The sequence below is a fragment of the Lycorma delicatula genome, chromosome 1 (assembly GCF_047948215.1).
Source record: "Lycorma delicatula isolate Av1 chromosome 1, ASM4794821v1, whole genome shotgun sequence".
NCBI classification, from domain to species: domain Eukaryota; kingdom Metazoa; phylum Arthropoda; class Insecta; order Hemiptera; family Fulgoridae; genus Lycorma; species Lycorma delicatula.
In genome coordinates, this window is record NC_134455.1 from 244,828,256 (window position 1) to 244,840,107 (window position 11,852).

At 35.2% G+C, this 11,852-nt stretch overlaps 1 long non-coding RNA gene across 1 annotated transcript in view; it reads right to left on the reverse strand.

Annotated features, from left to right (window-relative positions):
- Nucleotides 1-570: 570 nt before the first annotated feature.
- Nucleotides 571-11,852, reverse strand: part of LOC142318270 (uncharacterized) — a 35,637-nt gene continuing 24,355 nt past the window's right edge. Inside the window, exon 3 of the long non-coding RNA XR_012754865.1 lies at nucleotides 571-977. This is a non-coding gene — a long non-coding RNA (uncharacterized LOC142318270). The remainder of the gene's footprint in view (nucleotides 978-11,852) is intronic.

Sequence of the window (11,852 nt, forward strand, 5' to 3'; positions counted from 1 at the left end):
ATTAAACCTGCAAATAAAAAATCGAAAAATGAAACAATTTCTTCTCAAAAATGAAACAGATCGAAAAATTGCACAAATTAAAACAAACGACAGAATATCTAACCTAAAATGTTAAAATGTGGTTACAGACATTTGAGAAGATTCTGCTACTTTTCATTATTAATACAGAATAGGAAAAAACTTCATAATGTATTCATTTTCTCTTCGTAATGTTTTCTAGATGGGTGTTATAAAAAACACACACACACACTTTAAGCTTTATATAACGTTTAATGATGGGTTTTAATACCATAAAACAGAGTAATTAGGGTTGAAACTTGAGTACTGACTGAAAGGTGGGAAAGAAAATTGTGCATTTATGCTGACTGATAATTTACCTTAAAAATTTTAATCGTAAATTAACAAAAATATTTATATTGTTCGAAGCTTTTCACCAAGCGCTTGAAGAACGGAATTGTTTAAAATATTTCTTAAACAACTAAACTTCTTGCTTAACAGAACTGAAACTTTGCTAAAATACTAAAAACATCATCCCAGAATAGTTTTCTGAAGAAACAACACGGGCACAAATCTGAAATAGGTGAAAAGCAATTGTATTTAATAATTATTTTTTTTATTGAATATTTTTTTATTCGGTTTATCAAAATTAACAAATCAATATTGTTTATTAATAAAAAGAGGCATTCTTAAAATAAACAACAGTAGCAGCATCCCAACCCCGTAGGGGAAGACGGCCATCAAGGCCAACGCCACAAGGTGGTCGCCACACCATCCCCTTCGTTCCTAGCTCTGAAGGGCTTTACCGGAGGTCGTCTTCAGACCCTCTAACTGATTACATCTTACAGTCACCAGCTAGGCCTCAGTCGGGATGCCAACGATGCAAATGCCTCGGCAGTCATTTACATCGGTAAAAATCAATAACTCAGCCTTCTCTTTGTGGTTTCTTCGAATAGCAGCCAACAGCAACAGAACAGCAACTACAACAGCAACACAAAAATAATAATAATGCTAATAATAATAATAATAATAATATGTAACAGGGAAAAACTCGTTATTTTAACTAGTATTAAAATTATATGTAGGGTAGTGAGAAAAGAATAGATAAGGTAAGTAACTAAAAGGCCAAAATTTAGAATTTGTGCTTTTCACATGGAATTAAATTCGAGGAAAGTTAAAAAGCAATTAAAAAAGGATACTTTCAAGAAACTGGAAACATTTTTTAATTAATTACTACCAGAATAAATTCCTACAAGTAATTTACAGTTTTTGCTACAATAATTTATCATTTTCTCAGGGTGGTTTGTTTCTCTACCATACAAATTAACCATATGCTTTAAAAGACAATAAATGATGAAAAATTATAAAATTTGGTGTGTACCTGTTACTGATTTCTTGTCGCATAATATTTTTATGAAAATTCTTAATATAGTTTCATATACAGCTTCGTTACAATAATTTGTTTTTTTGAAGACAGTAATTGAAGTGATATAGCATAAAACTAACTGTAGAATAACATTTTTGGCTGAACATCATCGATCTTTTGTGCTGTTTTAAAAAACAATACATTACGATGAACGATGAGGTTTAATGCTTCTTTGTTATGACTGTTTAGCGCTGAAAAATTTCATACGACAATGCTAAATATTTTTTGAATTTATGACGAGAATGTCAGTAATTTCTCATTGTCCCCTTAAGAAAAATCACCCTACTCCTAACCTAATAACGATATAAAATATTTAAGCACATTTCTTTATTAAGAACATTCATATTAATTAATTTTATTAAAAACATCCTTTTTCGATTTCAAAAATAATAATACGTCCTTGAATTGAGTAACTTAGAAAATTGCGTGCAACTGGGAACTCATTGTATAAAGATGATCAATTTAATGAAACACTGAAGTTGATTATTAATAAGAATTTAGGAATGAAGAATTTGTAGGTCCGTAAAGTGATTTAAGCGATAGATTAGGTACTAAATTATCTCTTCTTGGAGAATCCGTTATGCGGTTCTTCATTGGTTTTTCGGTATTTCAACCAACGGCGGTCAGTAGAAAAAAAATTATAAGTAAACAACGTGCAACTAAAAAACTCTCGACTGATCAGTGTTTCGATCAGCTAAAGTGTTTTCCTGTCTCTGAGGCCTTGACTGCATAAAAAAATTCCAAAATTCATCATTACTGTACGCTGTCGTACAGCTAACTTTGTACATAAACTAGGAATCGATCTCATAGAAAATAAACTTCCGAATAAAGGCATTAATAATTCTTCTTGTCAATGTGAATAATCTGGATGGCGTTAAACTGAATTCCTGGTATGAAGATTTCAGTTTCAATGTTCAATGTGTTGTATTGCTAAATCTGACTGACGATCTGGCAGTACTCAGCCAGATCATAAATCTGGCAGATTGACTCATAAATCTGAAAATCTATTCTAAATATATTACCTAAGTTTCATCTCTTTCCAAACTAATTCGTACTTATGATTTTCCCATAATATTAAATCATGAAATACCGATACATTATTCATTAAACAAATAATATTCTTAATTGTTTTATTCGATTATCACAAGTAACGTAATTTGTTTTAGAAATTAATGATATCCAGTCCGGACGATCAACTTCAAAACAAAGTAAATCATTTTCTCTTAATACATTTTTAGACGCCAAGGGTCGTTTTGGTGTAGGTGGACGTCTGTCATCCTAACGCACACATAACAAGATTAATTACTGAAAACGAACATTTACGGTTATTACATGGCGACACTCAGTTAATTCACAGTTTTTGTGAAAAATTTTGAACAATCAGTGCTAAAATCACAATACAATTCCTTGTTCGAAAATGTACAAAATTCTTTCGTTTTAATGCCAAAAAATGTGAACAACAATACTGTTACCAAGTCAGTTACTCGAGTTACAAAACCATTAGCATGTTGCGATGTTGATTATCTTGGTTCTATAATGATTCCGCTTGGCGAACAGAAATCAGTCTTATATATGATTATTTATATGTTTTGCTAATAAAGCTATACATTTTAAATTAGTACCCGATTTAACATCAAAATCTTTCATTGTTGTGTTAAAACGTTTCGTATCTCGAGAGGTCTTTCAAATAAAATACTATTCGAAAACGGACAAAATTTCCGCAAAATGTTTGCAAAAGAATCTCTAATCCAAGATATAGTTATTTTCAATTGCACATGGAATAAATTGGTCATTCATTCTTCCTTCCTCTCTACACTTTGGCGGACTTGAGAATGAGTGTATGAGGAACATTAAATTCCGTCTCAGTCGGGTTGTAGGACAAACTATCCTAAACTTCGAAGAATTATTTACCGTGCTTGTCCAAATTGAAGCATGTTCGAATTCACAAATTTTACTTGTTTTATCTTCTGATTCAAGAGTTACACGACAATTAACAACTGAACATTTTCTCTTGGATCTTCCATCACCTCAGTACTTGACCCCAATTTCAAAAGCGAGTGCACTTGGATTAACATGTATCAACGGTGAAGCTGATACGTTCGTGCGCGCGTAGTCATGGTCAACGCTAGACCTGAAGTTTGTTACTGAAGATGATGTTGGCAATAATTATGACTGGGAGGTATTGCAGGAGGAGAGCTTATCGGACCATCAACTAATAAGATTCTCCTCTGAGGTACAGCAGAAAGTAGAGCCTCTGTCCAAATTGGCAACTTCTAGGGTACGGTGCATTAGGTAGAGAGCAAATCGAAGAGGTGACCCTGCGCAGGTTGAGCATACCCGTGCAGAGTATGCTGAGTCTAGAGCAGCCTTAAAAGCTGCGATAAAAACGGCGAAGAAAGAGTGCTGGGGTGAACTCTGTCGTGAAATCGACGATGATCCGTGGGGCAGAGGTTATCGGCTGTTGGTGAGGAAGCTTTGTCGATCCTTGCCGGTACTTACGGAGACACAGGTGAGAACAAGTGCCATCACCTTACCGTACCGGTAACGTGCACTGTTCCGTACCGGGAAGATTATCCAAGAGAATTGATTGAAGCAGAACCGAGGAGCTCATCCGGGCCGGCAGGAGGATGAAGCTACACAAGAGCAGGGTTCCGGATGGGATCTCGGTGGAAATTGTCCGCATCTTAGTGGAGGTAGCGCCGATGGAGACCCTAAGGATGCTGAATGAAAGACTGATCCGTGGATGCATTCCTGAGTCATGGAAGCGGGCTAGGCTCGTTCGAATAAAGAAACCGGGTGCTGAGGAGCAGGCGTTGTCTCCTAGACCTCTATATCTCATCAATAATATGTGCAAATTACTGGAGCGGATGATTGAGAGTAGACTCGAAGAAGAAATACTGGAAAGAGGAGGACTCCACAGTGGACAGTATGGATTTAGAGCGGGGAGTTCCACGATTGACGCTGCCAGCGAGGTTGTCAGGATAGTGGATAGCGCGACGGCGGGCACTTGAAGGACGAGACTGATACCAGTGGTCCTCCTAGACGTAAGAAATACCTTCAACTCCCTCAGCTGGGAAGAAATTTCCGGGCGCTGGGGGAGTGGGCAATTAGAGTAAATTGCGAAAATTGGTGCAGAAATATTTAGATGAGAGGAACCACATCTACAGGATGGGAGGTGCAAACTGTGGTTTCGTTCAACATGTGGCGTGCTCCAGGGCTTGGTCCTGGGTCCCTGGGTCCCCTGCTCTGGAACATGGTGTATGATGAAGTTCTGAAGCTTCGCTATATGAAGGGAGTGACACCGGTCGTCTATGCTGACGATCTTGCCCTCGTGGTGGCTACGGCGATTAATCTAGTTGCGGACTGGATGCATGATAAGGGATTGCGTCTGTCCCAGGAGAAATCACAATTCATCAGTATAATGGGGAGGCGAGTGATCGCGCCCATACCGATTCCGCATGAGGTGAGCTGGTCCAGGTGCGAGACACTGCCCAGTACTGGGGAATCTGGATGGACTGCAGAATAGGGTTCATTCACCATGTAAGAGAGATTGATGAAAAGACCGGGTGAACGGTTAAAAGTCTACGTAGCCTCCTCACCAATGTGGGAGGCCCTCGGGCATCCATACGTAAGTTATATGCCCATGTCGTAAACTCCGTCTCTATTGTACGGGGTTTTTGTGTGAGGCAGGGCTCAGAAGATGGGACGCAATAGGCGAATCCTAGAAGGAATACAGAGGCGTATGGCTCTGACGGTCACCTCAGCATACGATTCTGTGTCGACTGAGGCTTTCATGATTGTAGCCGGAGTACCGCCGTTACAGCAGCTGGTGAGGGAACGCACTCTTATATATCAAGGTGAATCTAGAGAAGACGCTCACGCTGCCATGATGCGTGACTGGCAGAGCAGGTGGGATGCGTCCACGAAGGGTAAATGGACGCACTATTTGATCCCCCGGATCGAGCTGTGGATCAGAAGGGGGTTTGTTGATGCAAACAACATCGACTCTCGTAATTTCTGATGGGACACGGAGGCTTCAACACCCATCTGCATGGATGGAGGAGATCTGAGGATCAATATTGATCCTCAATATTCATCCTTATTGTCGGGCTCCCCACTGAAACACATGCACGTTGTGTTTCAGTGCCTTAGATGGGAGTTGTGTTTCAGTGCCAGCGGCGAGGGTATGTGACCGGATGAGTAGCCCGGAGGATGTGATTGAAGTCATGCTGAGAAGCGAGACCAACTTCGGCGCAATAACGAGCTACGTGGTGGGGGTCTTGAAGGCCAAAGAAAGGAATGCGAGTGGGTGAGAACCCCCTCCCCCTCTGCTTGGAGCCAGTTAATTTTGAACGTCATAAATTTCTGCGGATGGTGCAGAATATTTACAACTGGAAAATCAAAAAGGATGGCTTCATAATGGCAATATATGGGACTTGGTTTCCACAGTCCACAACGGGAGAGAAATAATACAGACTTTATTAAACTTGTCATTGTTCTAATGATATCATGTTTATTAATTCACACTCACGCACCTAGTATGAGTCCAGTATTTAATAAATTGAACATTTACTCTTTTCAATAAGAGAAGAGAGATGCGAAGTAAAATTTTATTTGTTATTTAAAGCTGTTAGTGATACTGCTGAGTTAAAGTTAGGATCAATCGTAATGTTCCTTCGTTCAGTTAACAGAAAAACGTACAGAAAAAATTATCCAACAAATGATCAAGGGATATATGACAGATAATCTATGCTAGCTGTTGAAAATCAAACAAAACGTTTAAAGTTCTCTTTTCCTGAAGGAACTGTTAGGTCGTATAAGTTTTGTTTTATGAATTGTTGTATCAATTGTCATTCGTCAAAATTTTACTTCCGGACACAAATTCCAGTGATGATATAGGAGATTCTAATGAGATGAATAGATATTATGGCAAAAAGCTGAAAAAAGTTAAAGGAGAAAAAATTCAAGTCATACGGAACGAAAAATGGGAAGAAAAGAAAAACACCGTTCCTCTTAATATAACAAAATTATTACAATTTTATAATTTAGTTGTTACACATCTTAAATAACTCTTAGAATTTTTATTTAATTTTTCATCTAATGCAAATTCAAAAGGATATACTCTGGTCAAAATAGGAAAAGCTTGGATTTAGCTTTTTTGCATTTATGTAATAGAAAGTAGTTTTAGATCCTAGTTAAATACTTATATACCTAGTTATTATTCGAACTTTTTTTAACAAAACCTTTAGTTTACTACTTTTGTATACAAAATAAAAATAAAAACATTATTACTGCCATTTTATTTCTTTAATCTGCTTATTATTTATAATGATGTGACATAGATAATTCGAGTAATGCGTCGTATTTTATCCGATACTTATTATTATCGATTTATTTTACTTATGTTTGTTTCCTATTCATTATTTCATATAACTAAACAACTTAAAACAAAGTTTGTGTGGAAAATTTTTTTTGAAAGTTATCAGCATGATAGCTTAGAAATATAATTTATTAGATATAGAAAGATAATTCAGAAATATTCTAAATCGCTGTTTCTCAACCGATGGTCCGCAGAATTTCTTTATAATTATTATGTAGTTTTACTAACTTTAAGTCCATTTTACTCATTTATTTAATGGCAATAATAATGCATACAACTGAGAAAACCGAGCACTGCTTATCGTACAACTGGGAATTTACATTTGGCAACACTGTCTGTCAGTCGTATGAAATTGGTGTTTTGTTATATTGTTTACTGAGGTTTAAACGGTTAAATTTCTTGTGGTAGATAGCATTATGAGAATTTTAAATTTGTTTGTTTGTTAGCCATAAAAAATAAGTACGTACTGTTTATTTAATAATTTGCATTAATTTTTTAATATATTTCAGACGCTTAAAAATGAATAATGAAAAGAAAAAATTAAATGTGTTACGGAGTTTTTCAAAAACTGACTGCTAGTGTTTCGAATATTAGTTGTTCTGGAAAAGATACACCTTCACCGGTGTAACTGAGGTCTCAGTTCATAGAAAAATACATAAAATTTGTCACGCATCATTTACTTGGTTCGATGTGGCTTCCATTTGTAATGCTACATACATCCCACCTGAAGTTGATTTTTTCCAGACTGCAGCCAACAAGTTGGGCATTAATTTCCTATGTCAGGGATTTATTTAAGCGTAAAGTTGAGTTTAATTCATAAGAGAACTAGGACTAAATTTCGTTGTTGCGATCAACATGTTTGGTGGTATGTTGTGATTATTTTGCCTCGAATTTCGAGATATTCACGTAATTGGCTTATAATAAGTAGAACTAGGCGCGGGGTTCGCGCTTCCGCGAGCTCGGTTGGCTAGTTCAGAGGGATACGATGTAGGGCATTCAAGATGTCCGGACAAGGCTTACAGCGAAGGCAATAAGCTGAGTTATTAAATCACCGATGCAAATGTCTACCGAGGCATTTGCATCGGTGGCATCCCAACGAGGCCAGGTTTATTGCTATGAGATGTAAAAAGTCAGAGGGCGACAGACGACTCCCGTTAAAACCCAACATGCTATAAGGGGGGGGGGGGTGGCGACCGGAACGTCACGCGGGTGTCTTCTCCTACGGGGTTGCGATCCGGCATTAACTCGAAGTCAGCTCAACAAGATCAGCAAGATCAGCCAAAGTGGTACATAATGAAATCCCACAAAAGAAATCTTCGGAGCGAAGTGGCTATGCAATTGGACCTTCACGACCAATACACCTAATACTATATGCCATGTCTTCTAATACTCGGATATAGAGTGAAAAAAATATATCTGTCTTATATATATATTTATCTATAAATAAATTATATATAATAATATCTATATATCTTATATATAATATATCTATCTTTACTGTTTTGTAAAATGAAGAAATAATAATTTAAAACAAATTGGAACAACATAATCTACAATTTATTATCCTTAATTATATTAAAAATATTTACTGATATTTATAATAAAAAAATGTATCTAATTTTTAACGAGATAAATTAATAGGTGTTAATTATTGAATCTAATTAATTTTTAAAAAGCGATTAATTATAAATTCACAAAAAATACCTGCCCTTATTTTATTTTCAATTAATCTGTGTTTTAGATTTATTAACAATAGCTAGATGTTACACAAATCAATAACGTTTCAGAACCTTTTTATTTTTTTAACTGCTAGTATGCCTTGTTTAGCCTCCTGCTAAAAAGACGGACTATTCTCGATCCCCCGCTTTATTTTGAGTATTGTTAGGAATTCCATTTGTTATGTTTTGCTTTGATTCTGGAGAGATCAGTTCTTAAACAATTGAGTAGGGTCTACATTTTCCTTCCGTGATCCATTCCTGCGAGCGGTAGGATAGGATACAACTGGGCTGCCACTCCTTGCTCAGGATAGTTATTGATGTAAGATTTATTTGGTGCTTAGCCAGCTATGACTTTTAAAATATCGAGTTCAGAGCATATTTTTCATTCATGGTATGATTTTTAAGCAAGACGGTTTTATTAAGTTTAGATGTAGTTTTAGATTAGGTTTAGTAGTATTAGGCTAGATGGTAGTTTTAGATTGGTCAATCTACCCAAACAGTGTCTTAGGCCGCTGTTAGGGCAATAAGTGTAACTGAGCTTTTTATTTTCTTAGGAACTCAACTTCGATAAATGTTAGGGCACGTGCTTTCTTACAAGAGCTTCACCTAAACCTGAATCCAGCCTGACCATGAGGAGTTGCATTGTCTATGATTAGGTATTCTAAATCAACCCACCGGGTTGGTCTAGTGGTGAACGCTCTTTCCAAATCAGCTGATTTGGAAGTGGAGAGTTCCAGCGTTCAAGTCCTAATAAAGTCAGTTATTTTTACGTGAATTTGAATACTATATCGGGGATACCGGTGTTCTTTGGTGGTTGGGTTTCAATTAACCGCACATCTCAGGAATGGTCGAACTTTGACTGTAAAAGACTACACTTCATTTACACTCATACATAGTATCCTCCATCATCCTTTAAAGTAATATCTAAACGATAATTCCCGGAGGCTAAACAGGAAAAGAAAGGTATTCTAAAGCATTACAGCATCTTATGGGTAATACTTAATATTCGGCAGGGCGGTAGCTCGCTGGGAAGTTCTTAGATTGCCTTGGATTAGGGATAACAAAGTTTGCGCTATTTTGGGGGATTCGTTCGCTGTCTTAATATTAAGTTACAAAGTTGCAGTAATGTCGAGCTCCCAGCTTCAGGTGTTTAATATAATCAGGGAACAGTTTGTCCAGTCCGAAAACTTTCCTAGTTTGAGGAATAATTCCTGTATCCAGCTTCCTCTCTAAAGGAATGAGATCTGTGTATTCGGTGATATATCCTCCATTGTCACCGAGTTTTTTCGTTACCTCTTCGAAGATAGGGTCATCGGGACGTTTCCTGCACTTTTATTTATATGTGACACTACGTGCTGAGAGGATTTTATTTTGGTCTCCTAGGAGAGACCAAACTTAAAATATTTAGTTTTTTAAACTTAAAAATATAAAATACTTACTCTTTAGCATCATAAGCCGGGTGAAAATTGTTCTAGTCCGTCAAGTCATTTGTTTTACATCGCTAAAACCTGAAAAGGTAAGGTGATCTGAATCTCGGAATATACGAAATCTGGGAATGATTATAATACAGACAGAATTTGCTAATCAGTTAAATAGGTAAAGTAGCAAAATTAATCCTTTCCCAAGAAATTATTTCTTCTCCAAGTCTAAATCTAATCGGTCATAATAATTAACTATATTAAATTAAATAATTTTAATTCTAGAATAATATTATGTTTTGATATATTTTATTTTACGAGGAATTCTTTTTATTTATAATATAAATTCTATAAGGCAATACAATATTTTTCTGGTATTTTTTGAGATTGACATCTTTCATTCGAAAATATTGTTTATCTCTCTCAATACATTCTTGGTTGTTATCTTGAACCATTTTGTAAGTAAACATATTCATCTTTGTAGTGCGTTTTGGCCAAGGAGTTGTACGTGATGTAAATTTGAATGTTTTGTATTTGATAAAACAATTATGAGTCGTTTGTGTTTCATTTTTTAACGTATAGTTTACCATAATATTTGAATTTATTTTATCATTTGTTGGACAAATTTCAGACGTTGAATTTGTTTGTTTAGTAACAGACAGCGAATTTTTAAATGCGAGTTGTTTTGCTGGAGTTGTCAGAGTGTCTCGCAATAAAAAAATACCCATTGAATCAGTATTTGAATAAACTACACCTTTAACTACATTTGTTGCATCATTGACTTTTTTGCTATGAACTAATTTCATAGTTTTAGTGCCATGATCTTTCCAATCTTTTGTGAAAAAAATCTTTACGCCTGCACATATGTTATTCTTTGTAGATTGCAGTGATTTTGAAGGAAAGTCTCTTAAACTTTCTGTAGATATTTTTAAACTTAAATTTTTATTTTTAATAATATCATCAAACTTTTCCATGTACTGAGCCGGGAATCTTATTAAGTTTGAAATCTGCGGTTGAGGTTCAGAAATCTGTAAACTAGAAAGATTCTCAGACGTATCTGTAATAGAGAAGGTTTCGAAACATTAATTTAAAGCTAGTGATGGTTATTTTAATAAGATAATTTTTAAGTGTAATATATTATTTAAAGAAAATACAAAATAGATTGATGAAATTAAATCGGCTGAAAAGTCACGTTACGAAAATTGTTTTGTTACATTATATTTGTCATATACATCTGAGTATTCTTCTGAGGAGGGATAATTGTTTCCAATATTTCTTATCTCGGTAGCCTGACCACCTCACCAACCTTATGTTTAAATTTCTCGACTTTGTCGGTCTAGAAGTTAGATAATATTCATGCTGACACTTTCTACACACATATTACAATGAAATAATGAGCTACTGTTTAAGAAAATTGGAAAATAAGAAAAAAGAGGTAGAATTTTAGCAAATTAACAGTCTGTACAAAATTGATCTTTCTATAAAATATATAAAGTTAATTTTCAAACTTTTTATACAGGTTAAGATCGCTAGAATCATATCTATAAACAGTTGAATCATAAATAGAAAAAACTCATAAATTACAAATGAAATTGTAAAATCTTGCTGTTCAGTGAGCGGTGAAGTGTCGACATTAATTTGTTCGTTAACTTCCAAAATTATTGGGAACTTATAATTGTTGTTTGCCATTATATATACATTTACACAGCAAACATAAATAAAAATGTGTATTATTTTAGTTAAAAAATATTGTTATTTTTATAAGTTATTTTAAATTATTTATTTTGACGTAACTATTTCTAACGAAATACCTATTTCTTGGGGAAAAATGGCTGATAATAAAAAAACATTGGTCTAAAAACATCCAGTTTCTCCAGAATAATGAAAAATAATACCGAAACGTAAACATAATA